Consider the following 25,152-nt stretch of genomic DNA (forward strand, 5'->3'; position numbering starts at 1 on the left):
GTTGAGGCAGCAACACCTGAGGGATAGCGTGTTTCTGGGCGAAGGTTGAGGACATAAAATTCCCTTCAGCCCCAGAATCCACGATAACATCCGCCTCCCAGGTGAGGGGACCACTGTCTAAAGTACCCCGGAATACCGGTTTGGGTGAGAAGGGTTTCATGCTGGACTGACCACCTCCTATGACCACAGGACGTGGGCGTTTTTTCACCCGCAAAGGACACGTGCTGGCCGAGTGTCCAAGTTGTCGACACTGGTAGCAGCGTACATAACTACGCACCGGTGGTGACTTGGAGTCAGTGCGGGACACCTCCATAGGTTCGGAGGGTACAAGCTCCTGTGCGGGGTATCTCAGCGGCTCGGTGAAGGTGGGAGCCAAATTAACCCTTCGTCTGGATTGTGCACGTTCCAGCCCGTGCTCCGTAAACCGGAGGTCAATGCGGGTGGAGACTGCAATCAATTCCTCCAGACTTGTGGGAACCTCCCTGGTAGCTAGAGCGTCTTTAACGTGCTCAGCCAACCCTCTCCAAAACACCGGGACTAAAGCTTTGTCCGGCCACTCTAATTCGGAAGCCAATGTCCGGAACCGGATGGCATAATGGCTGACCGAGAGCGACCCCTGTGTTAGGGAGAGTAATTGTAAAGAGGTGTCGTGCGTGATCCGCGGTCCTAAAAAGACCTGCTTCAGGGCTGCGAGGAACTGGGCAGCACCCTGATCCACCGGATCATCACGTTCCCACAAAGGTGTAGCCCACTGTAATGCCCGGCCAGACAAGAGTGACACAATAAAGCCCACCTTAGCCCGCTCTGTAGGGAACCGTGCAGCCAGCAGCTCGAGCTGAGTTGAGCACTGGCTCACGAATCCCCTACAGGTGGCGCTGTCACCCGAAAACTTGTCGGGAAGCGGGAGGCGGGACAGTGTCGGCGTGGGCAAAAGAGTAGGCACACGTGAGACAGCCTCTGCGACTGTCTGAGCAGCAGCCAGCGCGGTATTCGCAGCTGAGTTGGCGCTCTCAATAGCCACCAACCTGCTCTCCAGCTGCCGAATATAGCGCTGCAGTTGCTGCACGTCAGCCATTACCAGCCAGACCCTGGCGCTAGTGTAATGTTAAGGATGGCGGAACGCACCAAATATAAATAATAGGAGGTGCGTTCGCCGCCCGGGGTCCACCGTGCGGTAGGTGACTAGACCGCTGCTGGACAATGGCAGACGCAACAGAAGAAGAAGTAGTGCGCACGGGTTAACGTCACCCGAACGCTAGGAGCGGCTCTGTTCAGACACAGAGTCGCTGGGCATACGTAAACGTAATGCCACTAGCCCTGTTAACCTCACAGGAGCTGGCATGTGGCGTCGCAGCCGCGAACACCAATAGCTGCTGTTAATGCAGCGTAGCGGCAACTATAGCCACAAGCGTCGGCGCCGAGAACCAGGCTCCAACGGACGCTAGTGTAGGCGTGGAAAGCACAGTGGCGTGTAGCTTGCCACAATCTGGAGCTGACTAACCCAACACACAGTCACCATTCGTAATATCCAAGGGAAGGGGTTTCATAATAAGTCAGACACCAGTCCATGCATCCATCACCATACACACACAGCATAATATGCTACACTAGCGCATGGCCGAGCCGCCATGCGGGCTTTTTATAGCCATGCGCTTCCGGGGCCTTCCAGTACCCTGGAAAGGACCAATCAGATCCGACGCAGGACCTGAGCATGTGACCCCTGCTCTCCAGTGAGAGGTCACCTTGCGGGCATGCCCAGTAGCACGGCATGAGGACTTAGCCTCTGGAGCAGTTCCCTGCAGAACAGGATGCGCTACCATTGCTGCACCAGAGGTGGCAACAACATCCAGGCTGTCAGAACAAGTCTGAGTAGCACGCCGTGATTGCTGAGCAGCACCCGGAGCGGTCGGAGGAGAATGGGAGACCGCTGGATGTCTGGCTCTGGATTCCCGCTGTGTCTCTACACTTTAGGACACTGTGGGATTCAGTCAGGCCCTGTTTATTTAACACCGCAATGTGACCGGCAGAAATTGCCTAGTGTATGACAAACTACAAGGTGTATATAGAATTGGGCAGAACTGGAATCTCCCTACAGTGTAGGTCTATAAGAACAGAACAACTCCTCGACTTATCCTTACAGAGTCACACACAGATAGCTTCACTGTGGCCGTGATAACAGCCGTTACACGGTACTGAAAGAGGAGCGTGCACGTACACCGCTGTCCAGTGTATGTAAAATTGTCAAGCTCCGTATTTTAGTATACGGACTGACACATGCTGTGTCTCTATAGTTTTGAATGTAATCAACCAGCAAATATACTAAACTGTTTGAAAACCAGACAAAACTATAAGGTGGAGGTCTGTAAGAACGGACCAACTCCTCAACTTATCCTTACAGAGTCACACACAGATAGATTCACTGTGGCCTTGATAACGTTCCTTGATAAAGCGACGGGGACGTCGCGAAACGCGCGTCGGGGGTACCTACGCTGGGCTCTCCCTCTTCTTCCCTTCCTGGTAAGTTGCCACATGGCTTCTTGTGAAAACTTTTATGAGCATTTTTTATGATCTATTGCTACTATGCTCTTATAATAGGTAGTACTAAAGCCCCATTTTTGTTACTGATTTGATATGACTCAGTCCTCTGGTGACTAATATGGTAATAGGACCCTTTTTGGGGCGTCGTGCTATATCTATATATATTTTTTGTATACTTGCCGGGTTTTTTCCAACTTGGGGAGTTTGACGGGGTTTCCCCTGGGATATATGTCCAGATTTATTCATGAGCACCTCATTATGATCTGTATTGCATTGTTGATATTTAAATAAAGAATTTTGATATTTTATTACAATTATGTGACTTTATGCTCTTTTTGCTCCTCCTGGTTTTTCGTGTCCTGAAGTGTAGAGAAATTCCAATTCTCCACAGTCCTCTATCCACCTTTCTTACAACATCCAGAATCTGCCTGTCACATTGCGGTGTAAAATAAACAGGGCCTGACAGAATCCAACTGTGTCCTGAAGTCTACAGAGATTCCAATTCTCCACAGTCCTCTATCCACCTTTATTACACCATCCAGAATCTGCCTGTCACATTACGGTGTAAAATAAACAGGGCCAGACAGAATCCAACTGTGTCCTGAAGTCTACAGAGATTCCAATTCTCCCCACTACTATATACACCTTGTACCTTGTTTTACAGTACCATATAGTTGGTGGTTTTTTGGGTACATTTTCCCCAAAATTGAGGAAGCGTGGTGGAAGAGTCCGTGGAATTGGGCGGGGGTTGGCAGCTGGTAATGATGGTGTTGGTGTTGGTGTTGGATCTGCTGGTAGTGGCAAAATAGCACCTAATGCAGGAGGTGTTGAGCCTGCGACATCGTCTGGCTCCACAAGGCCTCGAAGGCTCCCTTTTCTGGGAGTAGGTAAACCGCTTTTAAAGCCGGAGCTTCAAGAACAAGTTTTGGCTTACATTGCTGACTCAGCCTCCAGCTCTATCGCCTCCTCTTCTAAAGTTTTAAAAAATAAAAGCACTGAGTCTTCATTGGAGGCTCATGTTCATGAACCACACCTTTCCTTGTCTCCTTCACCCCAACCAAAATTGAAGGATGCGGCAGGCCACACTACAGATTACTCCATGGAGCTGTTTTCACATACCATGCCTGGGTTATCAAGTCAAATCGTGAATTACCCAGGCAAAGATGAATCTGACATGGAGTGTACTGATGCACAGCCACTGATAGATGATTCTGCTGGTACATTCACTCAGAGCACTACATTGTACTCGCAGTGAACTGAACCAGAATCTAACCCAGATGAAACTTAGGTGCCCCTTCCTGCATACTATACCACCATACACGGTGACACAGAGGAAGGTGCACATGACATTGAAGAGGAGGTGATGGATGACCCAGTTGCTGACCCAGATTGGCATCCATTGGGGGTAGAGGGTGCTGCTGCCAATAGCTCAGAAGAGGAGGAGGAGCATCCACAGCGGGCATCGACATCGCAACAGATGTTATCTGGCAGGCCCGGAGCATTCCAAAAATGGGTTACAAAAACCAAAAGAGTTGCAGGACAGCTTGGCCAGACGGTCAAAATAGCACAGCGTGCAAGGCCTCAAAATGTCTTCCATAGGAGGAAGAGTGCAGTGTGGTACTTTTTTGAACAAAGTCCTAATGATCAGGCAAAGGTTATCTGTAAGAAGTGCGCAAAGACCTTTAGACGATGGAAAAATCTGAGAAATTTGAATACCAGTTGCATGCTAAGACATTTAACCACCATGCACTTGCAATCGTGGACGGACTACCAAAACTCACGTACCACATGTGCTACTGCTCCCAAAGAAGGTAATCAGCAACGCTACATTGTTTCCCCCACTGTAAGTTCACCGGTTAGCACACCACCAGCAGCAAATGTTGAGTTGTCGTCGCAAGGGCATATCAGTCAGGGAATCACACTGTTATTGCAATGAAAGACTGAATCTAGGCCATCAGAAAGAACACCAGCTCCATCACCATCATCAACCCTCTCTCAGTCCGCCATGTCCACCGCTAGTTCCACCATATGCAGCTCTCAAGTCCAGCTCACCCTACCAGAGACTATGAGTAGGACAAGAAAGTACTCATCCTCTCATCCGCGTACACTGGGTTTGAACGCCCACATTGCCAAACTAATCTCGTTAGAGATGATCCCCTATCGGTTGGTTGAAAGCGCAGCTTTCCGCAGACTCATGGCCTATGCAGTACCACGCTATAACCCACCCAGTCGCCACTTCTTTTCTCGCAAAGCCATCCCAGCCCTCCACCTTCATGTGAAAGACCGCATTGTCCATGCACTCAAGAAATCAGTGAGTGGAAAGGTGCACCTCACAACTGATGCATGGTCCAGTAGGCATGGCCAGGGCCGTTACGTGTCCATCACTGCGCACTGGGTTAATGTGGTGCATGCAGGGTCCACAGGGGACAGCTGTGATGGCACAGTGCTGCCTAGCCCACGGTATAGGAAACAGTTGGCTGTAGGCATTCGACCCTCCTCCTCCTCCAGAAGCGAAAGCTCGTCCACAGAGCGCAGTCGCGCGAGCACTGCATCCGCAGCTGACAGTGGTGCACACGATGTGTCCCACTATCGATCAGCTAGTGGAAAGCGTCAGCAGGCTGTGTTGCAGATGATGTGTTTGGGCGACAGACACACGGCGGAGGTACTGGCCGACTACTTTCAGCGACAAACTGAGTCATGGCTGGGCAGTCTACATCTTGAGGAAGGCAAGGTAGTTAGTGATAACGGCCGGAATTTTGTGGCAGCCATAGCCCTTTCAAAACTCAGACACATACCTTGCTTGGCTCACACCTTGAACCTGGTGGTGCAGTGCTTCCTCAATAATTATCCGGAGTTAACAGGCCTGCTCCATAAGGTTCGAAGACTGTGCTCCACATCCGCCGGTCGCCGGTACACTCCAGTCGTATGCAGAAGCTGCAGCGATTGCTCCACCTTCCCAAGCACCGCCTAATTATCGACGTTGCAACAAGGTGGAACTCCACCCTGCACATGGTTGAGCGGCTGTGCGAACAGAGGCAGGCCATAACGCAATTGTGGGAGGATACACGGACAGGCACTTTGAGGGCAGACATGGAGTTGACAAGTGTGCAGTGGTCGAAGCTGAAAGACCTCTGTAAAGTCCTTCAGTGTTTTGAGGAATGCACACAGCTGGTAAGCGCAGACGACGCCATCATTGTCATGATCCAGGACGGGATTTCGCTTTGACCCGTCCTGGTTAGACTATGGGTTAATTGTGCTGCCTCTCTCTGGCAGCAGGAGGCTATTTAGTGCTCACTGGACCTGGGTCCCGTGTCAGTTATACTCCTGCCCTCGGCTGAGTTAAGTGACCTCTTGTATACGTGTGCCTTGTGCCTGATATCTTGCTTGCTTGTTCGGTTGTGATCTGGTTCTGTCCCTGTTACAAGTTCTGCCTGACCTTCTTGTACTGCGCTACCTCTCGTGTATGACTCTCTGCTTGTGACCCGACTTCTCTCTGCTTGTCCCCTTGGTACCACGTCGTCCTCTTGTGTATGACCTTTGGCTCTGTCTGACTACCCGTCTGTTTGTCCCTCCTGTACCTCGTTTGCCCGTACTGCTGTGACCTCTGTTTTGCCTGACTCTGAGTTGTTTGTATGGTGTCCTGTCCTATCTGAATTCAGGACGCTAAGCCCCGCCCCCTTGCTGTCACATGACCATAGGTCCCGTGCAGATTATTCAGTTTCAGTGTCCGCAGGTCCTATGCCTCTTTACTTTCCAGCGCTGACTGGACCCTGACACTATTAGCCTGTAGAACGCATGGTCACCTCTGCTGCCCGTCTCTACAGGTATCTTTTAGCACTGCTTCTGTACTCAGGACACGCGCACTGGCTCTATGAGCAAGCGCAGTGCGGTGTCTCTGACATTATAACTGACCCATACCATTTTTTTTTTCTCTGCTCCCATTCACCTGTGTGTGTGTGATGGATCCTATGCACACTCTTTCTGAACAGGTTAAGCATCTGACGCAGATGTCTCAGAAACTCTTTGGAGAACAAAGAGTCCTGGCTCAGTCTCAGCAGCTGATCGCCGACACTGTGCAGGGGGTTCTTTCATTGGGGGCTCGGGATGTTACATTAATTTCCCCTGAGTCTCCAGTGAAGTTACCAGATACCTTTTCTGGAGATAAAAATGACTTCAGAGTTTTCAAGGAGGGCTGTAAGCTTTTTTTTTCCTTAAGACCACACTCTTCTGGGGATGAAAGTCAGAGAGTGGGGGTCATTATGTCTCTGTTAAGGGGAGCCCCCCAAGCTTGGGCTTTCTCCCTTCCTACCATGGCCCCTGAGCGTATGACTGTGGATGCATTTTTTGAGGCCCTGGGGCATATTTATGATGAGCCTGATCGGGCGCGTATGGCTGAGGACAGGCTGATGAATGTTTGCCAGGGGAAACACTCAGCCGAGTGGGTTTTGCTCAGAGTTCAGACGCTGGGCTGCTGAGGTCTGCGGGAACGACGCCGCTCTCCAGGGGTTGTTCCGTAGAGACTTGTCTGAGCATCTGAAAGACGCCTTGGCTCTCCACCCCCCACCTGATGCCCTGGAGGAAGCTATGACACAGGCCGTCCGAATGGATCGCAGGTTACGGGCAAGGGGAGTGATACAAACCGAGACATCATTATTCTCCCAAGGAAGGGGAGCCAGTTCTTCATTGAAAATCACGGACCACAAAAACCTAGCTTACATTGAGTCAGTTAAAAGGTTGACTCCCAGACAGGCTAGATGGTCACTTTTTTTTTCCCGATTCAACTTTTCGATCACTTTTCGACCAGGATCCAAGAATATCAGAGCGGATGCTTTGTCACGCAGTCTTGATCCGGTGTCCCCCCCGGAACCTCCATCCTCCATTCTTCAGCCTGGGGTGGTGGTGGCAGAGGTTTCTAATGTGTTGGAACGGGAGATTCGAGAAGCCCAGGCTCTTGCACCTCCAGCTAAGCTGGTGGATAAACTTTTTGTGCCAGCTCAGTTTTGTCTCAAGGTCCTCCAGGAGTTCCATGACTCAGTTCTGGGTGGACATCCAGGGATCTCAGCGACCCGGAAGGCCATTGCTAGAATATTCTGGTGGTCTTCTTTAGCCTCTGATGTTGGGGAGTATGTGTCTGCGTGTGAGGTTTGTGCCCGTGCGAAAACTCCCCATAACCGGCCGGCCGGGGAATTGGTACCACTGCCAATTCCTGAGAGACCATGGACTCATCTGTCCATGGATTTCATCACCAACCTTCCCCCTTCCAAGGGTAATACCGTGGTCAGGGTCGTAGTGGACAGGTTTAGTAAGCAGGCACATTTTGTACCTTTGGCAGCTCTACCTAATGCGGAAACATTGTCCAGAATGGGGTACCCCTGAATGTGGTGTCTGATAGGGGAGTGCAATTTGTGTCCAGATTTTGGAGAGCTTTTTGTAGGAGGTTGGGTATTGGTCTGTCCTTTTCATCCGCCTACCATCCAGAGACTAATGGACAGACTGAGCGGACCAATCAGTCTCTGGAGCAAATTCTGCGTTGTTTGACCTCAGCCCGACAGGATGATTGGTGTTCTGTGTTACCATTGGCTGAGTTTGCATTTAACAACCGCACTAACCAGTCTACGGGTACATCTCCTTTTTTTTGCAATTATGGGTTTCATCCTCATTTTGGAGAATTTTCCCGCTTGAATTCTGGGTGTCCTGGGGCGGACGAGACGATCCAGCAGTTGGGGGAGGTATGGCGGGAGGTCCAGAATAACATTACGAAGGCCCAGGACAAATTTAAATTTTTTGCGGACAAAAAACGATCCGTGGGTCCAGTGTTTCAGGTCGGAGATAAGGTATGGTTATCCACCAAAAATATAAGGCTCAAGGTCCCCTCTGCGAAGCTTGGACCCAAGTTTATAGGTCCCTATGTAATTACCGAAGCAGTTAACCCGGTGGCTTTTTGGTTGAGTCTTCCGCCATCTCTAAGGATCCCTAATGTTTTCCATAAGGACCTTTTGAAACCTGTGAGGTCCAGTGGGGAGGGATCATCATCTTCCCCGACACCGGTTCTGGTAGATGGGCAGGCTGAGTACGAGGTGGAACGAATTGTCGACTCCAGGTTGGTCCGTCGCGCCCTTCAGTATCTGATACATTGGAAGGGCTACGGTCCTGAGGAACGCTCGTGGGTTCCTGCTCGATCAGTTCAAGCGGATCGGTTGATCCGAGCCTTTCACGCCAAGTACCCTGAGAGACCTGGGGGTCCGGTGGCCCCCCATTGAGAGGAGGGTACTGTCATGATCCAGGATGGGATTTCGCTTTGACCCGTCCTGGTTAGACTATGGGTTAATTGTGCTGCCTCTCTCTGGCAGCAGGAGGCTATTTAGTGCTCACTGGACCTGGGTCCGGTGTCAGTTATACTCCTGCCTTCGGCTGAGTTAAGTGACCTCTTGTATACGTGTGCCTTGTGCCTGATATCTTCCTTGCTTGTTCGGTTGTGATCTGGTTCTGTCCCTGTTATGAGTTCTGCCTGACCCTCTTGTACTGCGCTACCTCTCGTGTATGACTCTCTGCTTGTGACCCGACTTCTCTCTGCTTGTCCCCTTGGTACCATATCGTCCTCTTGTGTATGACCTTTGGCTCTGTCTGACTACCCGTCTGTTTGTCCCTCCTGTACCTCGTTTGCCCGTACTGCTGTGACCTCTGTTTTGCCTGACGCTGAGTTGTTTGTTGGTGTCCTGTCCTATCTGAATTCAGGACGCTAAGCCCCGCCCCCTTGCTGTCACATGACCATAGGTCCCGTGCAGATTATTCAGTTTCAATGTCCGCAGGTCCTATGCCTCTTTACTTTCCAGCGCTGACTGGACCCTGACACTATTAGCCTGTAGCACGCATGGTCACCTCTGCTGCCCGTCTCTACAGGTATCTTTTAGCACTGCTTCTGTACTCAGGACACGCGCACTGGCTCTATGAGCAAGTGCAGTGCGGTGTCTCTGACAATCATAAGCATGAGCATCCCACTTATGCGTCTGCTCATGCAAACTTTGACGCACATCAAGGAGCAGGCGTCTGCAGCCGAGGATGATGAGGAAGAGGAGGAGGGAAACCTTGATGACGGTCAGCCATTGTCTGTTCAGGGAACTGTCGTGGACGAGGTGGAGGACGAAGAGGAGGAGGATGATGATGGGAATGATTATTTAAGGGAGGAGGATGCTTCTCGTGGGGCAAGAGAAAATGTTGGCGTGGCAACGTCTGGTACTGGGTTTGTCCGTGACTGGAGGGATGTGGATTTGCCTGAAAATGCTCCTCCACCCAGCACTCGCAGTGCATCATTGACACCGGGAACATTGGCCCGCATGTCAGATTATGCCTTGCGGATCCTAAAAAGGGACCCCCGCATTGCCAAAATGATGAACGATGATGACTACTGGTTGGCCAGCATCCTCGATCCTCGCTATAAAGGCAAATTCCAAAACATCATGCCACAGGAGAACCTTGACTTGGCTAACAAACAAGCAAGTCTGGTAAACCGGTTGGTTGAGGCATTCCCAGCACACAGCAGCGGTGATGGTTGTCACACGAGCCGTAGGGGCTGGGGGCAACTTGGAAGAGGTGTTGGTGGTGCACACATCAGAAGTGGCGTTGGAGACAGGGGTTTCATGACCATGTTATGGACTGATTCTTCAAGTCCCGCTCACACGACTGGTAATACTGCATCAATTGAAAGTGACACTTGTCAACTATGGTTGCAAACTACTTTTCCTCCCATATCGATGTTCTCCCTCACAGGTCATTCCCATTTGACTATTGGGCAGCTAAACTGGACACCTGGCCTGAATTGGCACAATATGCCTTACAGGAGCTTGCTTGCCCAGCTGCAAGTGTGCTATCAGAAAGAGTCTTCAGTGCAGCTGGATCGATCCTGACAGAAAAAAGGACCCGTCTGTCGACCAAAATGTGGATGATCTAACCTTCATTAAAATGAACCATGCATGGGTTTCCAAGGATTTTGTCACACCTTACCCTGATGACACATAGGTTGATAGAAAAATGGCTTGCTTTGGTCCACCTCTTCCTGGGACTTGACCAATTTTGCCTTTAGCAGCAGCTGAATGTCCCACATCAACATATGCCATTTTGTAAACCTCCCTAACTGGGCTGCCTCCTTCCCCCATGGCCGGGGTCACCACCTAGCGCATGCAACCGTGCGAGTGCCCTTGCCCTGGACAGGTGGGTGGGCCGACTCTTGGGAGCAGGCACTGGCACAGGGTCCCTCATAGTGCAGTCAAGTGTCTCTGACGGTGGGGGTGCACACCTGCCGTCAGACACACCGCCGTACTATGAGGGGCCCAGTGCCAGTACCGACGCCCACGAGTGGGCCTCCCTTGCTTGGGCAGGGCCCCAGCATTTGAAATGTTTACCTCTCCCTGCTCCTCCACTGTGTAGTCTGGGCTGTCAAATCCTTCACTGGGTCTGCCACTACAAATTTGGTGAACTGATAGAAGATGATGGTTAAGACGTAGCTATGCCCTGTCCCGCTGGCCGGGATCTAGCTTCAGATGATCAATGGCTTCCATTTCTTATGGACGTCGACTTACAATGAGATGCAGTGGTGGTTTCTCATCAGCTTTCACAGATTTCCTACCCACAGACGTGTGACATTCCAGCGCACATTTTTAAATGTGCCCTCTCATGCCAATCCAAACGAATCGCCTACGGCCTGTGGCTTCTGTCTTTTGCACTCCAAAGTTACGTGACAGAGCATGATAGGCAGTGAGCACCATGTTTACATCTCTCCCTGTGATCAAAATTATATGGATATGAGTAATGGTGACGGGATCAACGGTACTGCGATACAGCAACACTTTCTTCACAAAGAAAGGTTTTCGCTGTCTCCACACACTAATTAATTGAGGGTCTGCATCGCCTCTGAGAATTGTGACGGAAGTTTATCCCGTGAATAGTAATTCCTAGATTTCTGCAATCACTAGAATTTATGTCAGTAATTGTATGCATCTCATTCCTATTGTGGAGAGTCTGGGCTGTCTTACTGAGACAGAAAAATATATGAAGATTTAAAAATGCCACCAAGTTGTATACTGGTGTACGCTTCAAATACATTTCCTTTTTTCTACTTTTTAGATTGTTGTCTAATCCATACTGAGAACATGGAGATTTTAAATATTTAAACTATGCTATATATACCTGCTATCCAGTGATAATGTACCCTTTCTCATCTTTGTACAAGCTGGTCAAATCCATACTGGGCCTGAGACCGTCTGAGCCTGCCTCCTGATCTATAGACATAGGTTTTTAATGTGTAAACTATGCAATACATACCTGTTATCCTGTGATACGGTACCCTTTCTCACCTTTGTCCAATCACGTCTAATCCATACTGGGCCTGAGACCATCTGAGCCTGCCTCCTGATATATAGACCTACGCTTTTAATGTGTAAACTATGCTATACATACCTGTTATCCTGTGATACGGTACCCTTTCTCACCTTTGTCCAATCACGTCTAATCCATACTGGGCCTGAGACCATCTGAGCCTGCCTCCTGATATATAGACATAGGTTTTTAATGTGTAAACTATGCTACATATATACGTGTTACCCGGAGAAACTGTACCCTTCATCAACTTTCTAGAATCTTGTCGAATCCATACTGGGCCTGAGAACGGCTGCCGAGCTGTTATGCTAACAACAGCAACTGTGGTTTGGACTCGTAATTTTTTGCATTTTTTCAGGAATGCCGGTTAGGCCTAATTCAGGAATTGCGGTTGACCTGCACTTACTGGGAAATCATTGTTCGCGGGGAATAATTGGAATCACAGATCCCCATCACTAACGGTGTTCTGCTGGTTATCTGCACCTGTAAGCGACAAAAGCTGGTCCTTTCAGTGTAGCGCGCATGCAGCCCCGGACATGTAATGCCATGATAGACCATGATAGTGCCAGAGTGTAATGTTGAGTAAGGTATAATGTACTGTAGATATGTTTCTAGAGCCTTCTTTATGATCTCCCAGTGCTACTCTTCGGATGACATTGTAAACTGTCAGCGTTTGCAGCTTCCACCCTCCTCTTTTCGACCACAGCTTACACACACACACAGACCAGTGCCCCCATGCTTGCAGCTCTCTGCCAGGCATCTGAAACCTGAAACTGGCCACTTCCTCTCGAAAGCCTTCTCCCAATTCCCCCCCTGAACAGCTAAGGGAAAGCATTTCTTTTGTTCTCAGACAGGCCGAATGAAAAGTATGGGAGATATTAAACTAAGCTAGCAGGGGCTCCGATCTCGACAGAAAAACGAAACGGACCTATCTGTGATCTGAGTGGACCCAGCTTCGCTACGGTGGCTCCTGCGATGTCCTCGAACCTTCAGAACCTGAGATATGGGTTCCCTACTAAACGGTGTGGCAGAACTACTGCATATTTGGGCTTGAATTATTGTACTCAACAAACCACAAACAATGATGCCATGTATGTGTTTGTGCGAACTTCCTCCTGCGAGATACAGTTATATTAAGTTTTGTAGTTTGATTCTAAATCCAAGAGTAGGGGGCAGACCCTCTCCAGACTGCCCCTTCCGTGATGTCACATAGCAGAGTCTATAAGGCATTCCCTTGGCAAAACCAGGTGAGAGCAGCTCAAGTCCTCAAGCCAGAGAGACGTGCAGATAAGTGGAGACGTGTGGCTCCGCCTTCTCCTCCCAGCCACATGGTTTGCCTGATACCAACTGACCACATGTGAGTGTACTTTCTTCTTTCATCCACTTTGCTTTATATTTGTATTGTACATATGTAATGTCTCAACTTTATAGCAACTTTTATCTGTAATCACTGCCCTTTTGGGAATAAATCATAAAATTATTTAGTCTGCCTCCATGCTCTAAGAAACGAACTATACGCCTTGTTTAAATAATCGCTACTAATTTGTGGGGTTTGCCACGGACCCTCCTAATTTAACACTGTGAATTAAGAAAAGCGTGGACGGTGGCAGCGTGGAGTGTGCGATTGATTGGGCTAGTTGGCAGGACAGAAGGGTCTTATATTGCTGAAGGGGGGCTGCGGCCACAGCATTGATAATTTCCTTACTGCGGTAGCCTAATTGTCCATGCACAACAAGCAGCCTGTCCGGCGACTATTATCCTAGGTGCAGTTCCCTGACTGACCGGAGGGTAAGGGGGGCGCCGGAGAGCTGCGAGTTCCAAAGTTGAACTGAGAAAGTGGGATATACATAAATCCCCGCAGTTCTTGGAAGGTTGTTAGCAGTGGTGGGGCATCCAAAATACCCCCCTGCAATAAATTGTTAGAGCAAGGTTAGCTTGCTGCATTTTTTTGTCACATGGTACCAGTGGTGGGATAACTAAGATAAGCCCCCACTGTGCCTGTGATAGCCATGTGCTGGCAGTGCGTCGCGTCCCTCCGTCCGCTGATACACCCGTGTCAGTGGTGGGATTGTGACATATTGGTGACACAGGGTCCGCTGTCCGTCGTCTTTTGGTGGCAGCGGGACCCCCGTTCGTCACATATTGGCGGACAGCGGTGGGCTGTTCGTCACATATTGGTGGCAGAGCGGTGGGACAATCCTAGAGCATTAGTGATTTGGTTTGAGCAATCATTCCTCTCACTAAAAACCTGCACAGTTCCTGCGGGAATCCTGCAATCATAGGTTTTGGAGAACAGATTCAGTGGTTACTAGTCCTGAGACATTTGTGTGTACGTGCGAGTATTCCCTCCCTCCTCTCCGTTTTTCTTTTCTATCTTTTATTTGGCAACCATGGCTACGCAGGGAGAATCTTATTATAAGCAGCTCAATAAGGACACCCTGAGGTCCCTGTGCATGTCAAAGCAGATTGACGTCGCCGACAAGACCAAAGCCCAGTTTGTCACGGCTCTAGTGCAATGGGATGAGAGCCAGTGCCGTTGGGGCAGCCGCAGGGGTCCAGATGGTGCAGACCGTCAGCCAGGAAGTCCTGGACCCCTATCTGCAATTGGCCCTACAGAAACTCCCTGCCGAAGACCACACGGGATGTCTGCAGCTGATCCAGCTATACCGGCAGGAGGCCCAAGCCGAGTGCCAGGCGCAGAGGGCCCATGAGCTGGAGATGCTCCAGCGGGGGTGGAATGCCACCACAGCCCGAAGCAGCAAGCCCAGCAGTGTCCAGAGTCCTAAACCCCGGCCAGAGCATTTTCCCGTGATGGAAAAGGACGGGGACTTGAACATGTTTCTGCGAGCCTTTGAGAAAGCCTGCAGACAGTACCAGCTGGATAAGGTCCAATGGGCCAGGTACTTGACCCCAGGGCTAAAAGGCAAAGCTCTGGAGGCGTTTACTTCTCTTCCACCAGAAGCCAATGATGACTATGATGCCATAAAGCAGGCTCTGATCGCCAAATATTGGCTGACACCTGAGGTATACTGAAAGAAGTTCCGGCACCTGCAACGTGGCCCACACGATACCTACAGTGATGTGGTGCAAGGACTCAGGACCCACTTTGACCAGTGGATCCATGGACTGTCCGTTGATTCCTTTGAGCAGCTACGGGACCTGATGATCAATGACCAGTTCCTGCATCTCTTTCCAGCTGAGTTCCGACAGTTCATCCTGGACCCCGAACCACCGAATGCAGACAAAGCAGCGCATATCGCCGACAACTATGAGGACAACAGGAAGCCAGAGACGCGGAGGCCAGTCACCACCAGCTGGAGAGGGGGTAAGCCTGCAACCAACCCCAACGCCCCAGCTAGCCGCCCCTCCGGAGGCCCTTTCCCTGTTGCCAACACCAGGCCTACTACTGACAGTCGCCTGTGTTTCACCTGCAATCGGACTGGTCACTTCCGTCACGCCTGTCCGGAAAAGCCGAAGAGTCCCCTAGCCAAGGCCTCTGGGCCCAACGCCTCTGTTCTTTTGGTGGGAGGTGTGGTTGGGAGGATTGGCGGCAACGTTCAACCTGTTCAGGTGGGGGCCCGTCTTGCTACAGGCCTCAAGGACACCGGGGCTGAACGAACCCTCATCCGTCCTGGACTGGCGGCCCCTGAAGAGTTTGTTGAGGGGAAAACCCTGACTGTCACCGGGATTGGAGGCACCCGTTGTCCCTTGTCAGTGGCCCGGGTTTTTCTTGATTGGGGTGCTGGGAGCGGGTTGAGGGAGGTGGGAGTGTCTGAAAACCTGCCCACTGATGTTTTATTGGGGACTGACCTGGGGAGGATGGTTGCATACTATGTCCCTGACACCCTTCCCCAATCTGATAATAAGGGTAACGTAACCCTGATGTTGATGATGATGATGGGAAACTGAATGTGTTACCTGCTAATGCCTTGATGAGTAATGATGCAACTAAGAACCATTCTTTACCCAGGTATGATGCTGATGGTGATGTGAATGTACCAAAGCAATCTGATAACCATTCTGTTCCTAGGAATGATGATGATGATGTTGATGTATCTGTGCCGACTGAACCTGTTAACCCTTTCTTTGAAACGGTAGGTGTGTCCACAGGTACCGAAGTGCTCAGCCCCATCACTCTGCGGAGTGAGACGGCTGAGGAACCCCTGGCAGGAGCAAGCAACGGTGCTCAAGGAAATGGGGAGGTGCATGAGGACCATGAGGAAGGTAATGCCATGCAGCTGACCAGTGCCACCGAGGAAGGTAACTGGCCCATAAGTAGCACTGCTCCTGAAGTGTTGGGGGTGGATGGGGAAGTAGAGCCCATGACAGCGCCGATTGGTGGGTCTGTAGAAGTCCCCAGGGAGACAGCATACATAGCAGCTGTCACACGCAGTCAGAGTGCCCAGATCGCAGGTAGCGCCCTGTCTTCTGGACCCTCTTCTGCTACAGGAGAGACTGAACCAGAGGTGAACCCAGAGCAGGTTCCAGAGGGTCCCAGTAAGGAAGGGTCCCTGACGTCACTTCTGGCAGCCTCCAGCAAGGAGTTCCAGGCTGCTCTGCACTCAGATGAGAGTCTGGAGAAATTGAGAGATCTCGCCGAGACGCCCACCTCCAAGTCTGATAAGGAGAGGGTGTTCTGGGAACGAGGAAGGCTGTACCGGGAGACAGTACCCAGAGATCCCCAAAAGGAGTGGTTGAGGGAAAGACAGTTAGTCGTCCCACTACAGTTCAGAACTGAGTTGCTGCGGATTGCCCATGAGATTCCATTCGCTGGACACTTGGGGATCAGCAAAACAAAGGCACGGCTGTCTCAACACTTTTATTGGCCCAAGATGGGGACAGATGTAACACAATACTGACGCTCCTGTAACACCTGTCAAAAAGTGGGTAAGGCGGGGCCTGCTCTTAAGGCTCCCCTTATTCCTTTGCCGGTGATGGAGGAGCCTTTCCAGAGAATCGCGGTGGACATTGTAGGCCCGCTGGCCGTCCCCAGCAGCTCTGGAAAGCAATACATTCTCACCATGGTAGACTACGCTACCCGGTATCCAGAGGCAGTAGCTATGTCTTCAACCAGGGCAGATAAGGTGGCTGACGCACTGGTGACCATCTTTTCAAGGGTAGGATTTCCCAGGGAGATGCTTACCGATCAAGGGACCCAATTCATGTCTCGCCTAATGGAGGCTCTCTGTGAGAAAATGCAGGTGACGCACCTGGTATCGAGTGCGTATCACCCACAGACTAATGGTTTGTGTGAACGCTTCAACGGTACCCTTTAAAAGATGCTCCGCATGCTGGTTGAGACTCAAGGGTGCGACTGGGAGCGGTACCTCCCACACCTGCTGTTCGATTACAGAGAAGTTCCGCAGGCCTCGACCGGGTTGTCCCCCTTCGAGCTCCTGTATGGCAGGCGAGTCCGGGGACCCCATGGGTTGATAAGAGAATCCTGGGAAGATGAGCCAAACCCCACAGAAGTGTCCATCGTGGATTATTAAGAAAGGAAAAATGGCTGACAGCAACTCATTGATCCAAGAGAGGCACGTTCAAAGTCCAAAGACCCAGTTGGACACAAAATCCAAAAGATGAAGAAGAACAGCATCTCATCCGGGTGAAGAGTATATAAACATTTATTGTGCCATGTGACATGGCTTTACATCGACGATGTCTTCTGTGTTTGGGATGGTAGTGTGGAGGACCTACATAAATTTCATAATGAGTTAAATGGTGTTTATCCAGAGTTGAAGTTTACTCTGGTAGAATCCTTAACTCAAGTTCAATTTCTGGACACATTGGTATATAAAGAAGGGAATATGCTAATTACGGATCTCTATGTGAAGGAAACAGACAGAAATAGTCTATTGCTATACAACAGCAACCATCCCAGGAGGATGGTGGAAACATTACCTTGGAGTCAGATGTTGAGAGTGCGGAGGATAGTTAAAGATGAGAATAAACTGGTTAACAGACTTGATGAAATGTGCCATAAGTTTATTAATAGGGGCTATCCTGTGGAAAAAGTTACACAGTTTAAAGAGAGGGCCATTAATTTGACTGATGGAGCTCTTCATTGTAAACGTGATAAAATTGCTATCAAGCGGGTTCCGTTTGTATCAACTTTTTGTCCCATTAGTAATAAAGTTGGTGGTATTTTGAATAAGCACTGGGGTCTACTGTGGAAGGGGTTACCAGAGGTCCCTGAATTTACTAACAGACCTATTTTGTCTTATAGACGTGGAGCTAACTTGAAAGATAAATTAGTGAAAGCGGATGTTGGACCTAGTAAGATTCTACGACAGCTGACCTTAGGCCCTTTGAGGTGTGGTAGTTTTCCGTGCCTTGGCTGTGCATGTTGTGGTAATATGATCAAGGGAGATAGTTTTTATCACCCACATACTGGTAAGAGATTCTTGATAAAGGAATACTACACTTGTACCTCCAGTTTTGTCATTTATGTGATCACTTGTCCATGTGGATTGCTGTATGTGGGCGAGACAACTATGGAGGTCAAAGCTCGCATCAGTAAACACAAGAGTACAATTAGAACACAACTTCTTGATTTACCGATACCAAAGCATTTTGTAGAATTTAGACATTCTGTGAATCAGTTGCGTTTTAGGGTGATAGATGGGGTTCCTGTGTTGAGACGAGGTGGAGATAGGACGTTATTGTTGAAAAGAAAGGAGCTGAAGTGGATCTCTACTCTTGATACACTGCAGCCGAAAGGTTTGAATCTTGAATACAACCTACAAATTTGCACTAATTGATCCATAGTAGCCTCAAGAGCATCATTCTTCTGGTTTTTGGATAGCGGTTTTTGATTTTGATTTTTTGTTTTGTCTTTTTAGGTTGGTGCGTTGGTATGACCGGGGGACATAGGGACTGAATTGTCCTGAAATTCTGTGGACATGGGGACTGAATTGTCCTGAAATTTTGTGGATTGTGATTGAATCGACATATATGTTCCTTGGTTCATTCCCCGTGCCTTTTTGTCTGTACACTTTGGTGTTAATAAAATTATTTCTTTTTTCTGTCACTTTGTTTATATTATACTTTTTTGATAGCATGAATATAGGATAGATTGAGGATCTAGACCATTGGATTATGGTAGCTAGACGTTCTTTTGTGGACATTACCATATTGGCCTCTATAAGATCTCCTATTTTGGGAGTTACTTATTACTATATATATTTGGTTATGGTCATGTTGCTATAGTGAATTTTGGATTCTGCTGATTTGGTAGAATCTTTTCTTATTTATAACTATGCTACTACCAGCATTATGGCAACATGACTAATTATATATTTAGATTATTTGGGGTCATATATCTTTGTTCCCTCATGTGTTTTTTAGTGAGTATGTTAAGTGCCCGTTTGAATCGCTATGTATACATTGGATATAATTTCTTCCTTATATGTGGATGCATATGTTTGAAATTCGGGGAGTGCGGTCATGTGATTTCGCCATGGGACCGCTCTGTGTCGCGGTTGGTGGAGATGTGACCAGGTGATTAATCACGTGACCGTCTGCAGTGGATTGTTGGTACCCTGGAGTGTAGACTGTGTTACTATGGAGCTCCAATGCGCATGTGCGATTTCCTGAAGCGATATCGCGAGAGTGAGGTGCATCATCTCCTATGCGACAGCGGGTGACGTCACTTGATCACTCTGAGGGCGATGATATGGAACGCTAGCGATGGGAAGTCTGGCACTCAGGTTTGTGCCGATAATTTTGATAGGCTATTGATCTTTGGCGCCTGATAAGGGAATATAATCATTGGCTGAGGTGGTTGGTTGTTGACACTTTATGTATGTATGTTGGTTATTGGTGCTGGGGTTGCTAGGCGATATGGGAATACTAACATCCCTTTGGTCGCCGTGTGTTTGTTTATTTTCACCATGTGCCAACATGCTGTATAATTCTTTTTAAATGTTACATGGTTGTATTTGTACTATATTACTATGTATGTATAATGTGATTTATATGTTCTATTTGTATTTTTTATGTTATTTTCATATAAAGTGGGCGGATACTTGTTATTGATTGGCCACATTGGCCTATTTAAGACCGCCATATCCTGCTGTATGTTATGCTTGAAAAAGACCATGTGATGGTCGAAACGTCGCATTTTGTCATGGCACAATAAATGTTTATATACTCTTCACCCGGATGAGATGCTGTTCTTCTTCATCTTTTGCATCGTGGATTATGTCATGCGCTTCCGTGACAAGATGCAGACCTTGACGCAGGCTCAGGCTGACCAGAAGTACTGGTACGACCAGAACGCCCAGGAGCGGACCTACCAGGTGGGTCAAAAGGTGTGGGTGCTGGTCCCCATACCAACGGATAAGCTTCAGGCAGCCTGGGAAGGCCCATACGTCGTCCACAAACAGCTCAACCCGGTCACCTACATGGTCACGCTTGACCATGCTCGGGATAGGCGCAAGACCTTTCACGTCAACATGTTGAAGGTGCACCACGAACATGAAGCTTGCGTCCTACCCGTCTGCAACCTGCCCGAGGATGGGGAGGAAGATCCCCTCCTGGACATGCTGGCCCAAGCCAAGGCCAATGGGTCCATTGAGGACATGGAGATAAGTGGTTTGCTAACCGTATCCCAGCGGTCGCAGTTGGTGGAAGCCCTGGAACCCTTCCGGGCCGTGTTCACCAACCGACCTGGGAGGATGGAGTTAGCGGTTCATGAGGTGGACACCGGGAATCACGCCCCACTTCGGCGAACACCTTATTGGATCTCTGAGGCGGTGCAACAAGTCATGCGCCAAGAGATCGATGAGATGTTAAGGCTAGGGGTGATTCGACGGACAAGAAGTGTGTGAGCTTCGCCTGTAGTCCTCGTGCCTAAAAAGGATCGAACCACCCGGTTCTGCGTGGACAACAGGGGCTCAACGCCATCACAACCTCTGATGCCCACCCGATGCCGCGCATCGAGGATTTGCTTGAGCGGTTGGCAAAAGCAAGGTACATATCCATCATGGATTTGAGTCGGGGATACTGGCAGATCCCCCTGAGCCCTGAGGCGCAGGAGAAATCTGCCTTTATCACCTCCTTTGAGCTGTACGAGTCCACAGTCATGCCCTTCGGCATGAAAAATGCCCCTGCCACTTTCCAGCGGATGGTCAACCACCTGCTTCAGGGACTGGAGGAGTACGCAGTGGCGTACTTAGACGACATCGCCTTCTTCAGTTCCACCTGGGAGGAACACCTTCAGCATCTCCAGGAGGTACTCAAGCGTCTTCACCAGGCAGGCCTGACTATCAAGCCGGGAAAGTGCCAGATGGGCATGCGCGAGGTCCACTACCTGGGGCACCGGGTAGGCGGGGGTGCCATGAGTCCGGAGAAAGAAAAGGTGGACGCAATCGTGTCCTGGCCCACCCCCAGGACCAAGAAACAGGTGAAGTCCTTCTTGGGCACTGCAGGGTACTTTAGGCGGTTTGTTCAAGACTATAGCGCCCTTGCAAAACCCTTGACTGACCTCACCAAGCAGAGGCTACCCCAAACAGTCAACTGGACAGATGACTGTGAGGCGGCTTTCCAAGCTTTGAAAGCATCCCTGTGCAGCTCTCCAGTATTGAGAGCAGTCGACAGCAGTTGCCCGTTTCTGGTACAGATTGACGCCAGCGAGTTTGGCCTCGGTGCTGTGCTCAGCCAGGTCGACTCGGGGAACCAGGAGCACCCCGTGTTGTACCGGAGCCGGAAACTTTTGCCGAAGGAAGTGGCATACTCGACCATCGAGAAGGAGTGTCTGGCCATGGTGTGGGCACTGCAACGTTTGCAGCCCTACCTGTTCGGGCGTGCCTTCACGGTGGTAACCGACCACAACCCTCTGAGCTGGTTGCACACAGTGTCCGGAACCAATGGAAGGTTGCTCCTCTGGAGCCTTGCCCTTCAACAGTACGACTTTACTGTGCAACACAAAAAGGGCAGCGAACATGGAAATGCTGATGGGTTGTCCCGCCGGGGCGAACCCGCTGAGGTGCGCATGGCCAATTACCGAGAGGTAATGCCTCCGTAGCGCCCTCTAAAGGGGGAGGTGTAATGTTGAGTAAGGTATAATGTACTGTAGATATGTTTCTAGAGCCTTCTTTATGATCTCCCAGTGCTACTCTTCGGATGACATTGTAAACTGTCAGCGTTTGCAGCTTCCCCTCTCCTCTTTTCGCCCACAGCTTATACACACACACAGACCAGTGCCCCCATGCTTGCAGCTCTCTGCCAGGCATCTGAAACCTGAAACCGGCCACTTCCTCTCGAAAGCCAACCCCCCCTGCACAGCTAAGGGAAAGCATTTCTTTTGTTCTCAGACTGGCCGAATGAAAAGTTTGGGAGATATTAAACTAAGCTAGCAGGGGCTCCGATCGCGACAGAAAAACGAAACGGACCTTTCTGTGATCTGAGTGGACCCGGCTTCGCTACGGTGACTCCTGTGAGGTCCTCGGACCTTCAGAACCTGAGATATGGGTTCCTTCTAAATGGTGTGGCAGAACTACTGCATATTTGGGCTTGAATTATTGTACTCAACAAACCACAAACAATGATGCCATGTATGTGTTTGTGCGAACTTCCTCCTGCGAGATACAGTTATATTACGTTTTGTAGTTTGATTCTAAATCCAAGAGTAGGGGGCAGACCCTCTCTAGACTGCCCCTTCCGTGATGTCACATAGCAGAGTCTATAAGGCATTCCCTTGGCAAAACCAGGTGAGAGCAGCTCAAGTCCTCGTGCCAGAGAGACATGCAGATGAGTGGAGACATGTGGCTCTGCCTTCTCCTCATAGCCACATGGTTTGCCTGATACCAACTGATCACATGTGAGTGTACGTTCTTCTTTCATCCACTTTGCTTTATATTTGTATTGTACATATGTAATGTCTCAACTTTATAGCAACTTTTATCTGTAATCACTGCCCTTTTGGGAATAAATCATAAAATTATTTAGTCTGCCTCCATGCTCTAAGAAACGAACTATACGCCTTGTTTAGATAATTGCTACTAATTTGTGGGGTTTGCCACGGACCCTCTTAATTTAACACTGTGAATTAAGAAAAGCGTGGATGGTGGCAGCGTGGTGTGTGCGATTGATTAAGCTAGTTGGCAGGACAGAAGGGTCTTATATTGCTGAAGGGGGGCTGCGGCCACAGCATTGATAGTTTCCTTACTGCGGTAGCCTAATTGTCCATGCACAACAAGCAGCCCGTCCGGCGACTATTATCCTAGGTGCAGTTCCCTGACTGACCGGAGGGTAAGGGGGGCGCCGGAGAACTGCGAGTTCCAAAGTGGAACTGAGAAAGTGGGATATACATAAATGCCCGCAATTCTTGGAAGGTTGTTAGCAGTGGTGGGGCATCCAAAATACCCCCCTGCAATAAATTGTTAGAGCAAGGTTAGCTTGCTGCATTTTTTGTCACATGGTACCAGTGGTGGGATAACTTAGATAAGCCCACACTGTGCCTGTGATAGCCGTGTGCCGGCAGTGCGTCGCGTCCCTCCATCCGCTGATACACCCGTGTCAGTGGTGGGATTGTGACATATTGGTGACACAGAGTCCACTGTCTGTCGCGTATTGGTGGCAGCGGGACCCCCGTTCGTCACGTATTGGCGAACAGCGGTGGGCTGTTCGTCACACAGAGCCTCGCGTATCCCTCTAGTAAGCTTGACACGTACCGCGGGGGCATGCCGGAATCTTTTCTTGAGGTGGCATGGTTGTGGCTTCCCGGGTGGAGTCCAATTAAGCCGCAGACTCCACTCCTGGTGGTGCCCTTTTGGACATTCCTTTAAGGTTCAGCTTTGCAATCATACTGCCCCCGGAAAGCAAACACTTTGCCTTCATGGACGCTGTTTGGAGGTTTGTGGGAATAACGCCGCCCGATCGCCAGTTGGCATAATTTATTGGTGGGAAGTCCGACGGTATATGATCGTGTTCGATTTCAGAATTTTTTTTTTTTTGGTTGGTATTTTACATTTTTATTCCAGCCTTTCTTGACTTCATAAGGGCATGACCAGCCTATATCTGAGTCTCCTCCACCTCCTCCTTTTACTCCTCCACCTCTTTTCTAAATGTAGTTGCCCTTTTCCATATGTAATTTTTATCTTCTGAGCATTTTCTCTGCTTTGGGACACCTTTTAAGGTGTTTTGTAATTATTTTCTATGTGTTTGTATGTGTTTGTGTTGGCCTGCCATTGTTTTCAATGGGGTTCGACGAACATTCGCCGAACTTGCCTCCTGTGTGACGAACCAAAACACTAGCGTGGTGGCTCAACACTACTCCTGATATATAGACGTACATTGTTAATGTTTAAACTATGCTATATATACCTGCCATCTGATGATACTGTACACTTTGTCTACTTTTTATATTCTTGTCTAATCCATACTGAACCTGTGAGCGTCTCTGTGTGACTGATGGAATATATATGGAGATTGACAATTATCCTTTGACTGGATAGAGCTGTACATTTCTGATACAGTGCCATATATCTGATGTTATTTTGTCTATTTTGTGCAAAATTTTGAAGTTTGGTGGAAGAGGCTGCGGACGTGGGCGCGGGGGGGCCAGCTGGTGATGATGGTGGTGGTGCATCTGCTGGTAGTGGCAAAAGCACAATAGCAGCTAAGGCAGGAGGTGTTGAGCCTGCGTCATGGTCTGGCTCCGGAACACCTGGAATGATACCTTTTCTGGGAGTAGGTTAACCGCTCTTAAAGGCGGAGCCATGAGGAACTGGTTTTGGCTTACATTGCCGAAACAGACTCCATCAAATATGCCCGCCTCTTCTGAAGTTTCAAAAAATGCAAGCACTGAGTGGTCAAGTGCTGGCTCCTGGTCAGGAAGAACCCCTTTCCTTGTGTCCTGCACCCCCACCCAAACTGAATGAGGCAGCAGGCCACACTTCACATTAGTCCATGTAGCTCTTTCTATCATACCATACAATTCCCCAGTTCAAGATGAATCTGCCATGGAGTGTGGGTGGCCAGCCAGGGCAGTGGGGTTAATCGGTACCGGGCCGGTGTCTCACAGGGATGTGTCACGGTGGTGGTGACCCGTTCCGTGGCCCTGGGCGTCCATGCAAAGGGGTGAATTACGTTTATAGGTGAATGATACGTGACGCCTCCTCTGGTTTCTGATTAGATTGACCAGCGCTGCAGTGTCGCTTCTGTGGGACAGATATTGTGGTGCAGCTAAGATGTAGAAGATCTGCACAGGTAGCGCCGTAGTCGCAGGGCAGATGAAAG

The sequence above is a fragment of the Dendrobates tinctorius genome, unplaced genomic scaffold (genome assembly GCF_039654945.1).
Source record: "Dendrobates tinctorius isolate UK_male_01 unplaced genomic scaffold, ASM3965494v1 ptg000219l, whole genome shotgun sequence".
Classification (NCBI taxonomy): domain Eukaryota; kingdom Metazoa; phylum Chordata; class Amphibia; order Anura; family Dendrobatidae; genus Dendrobates; species Dendrobates tinctorius.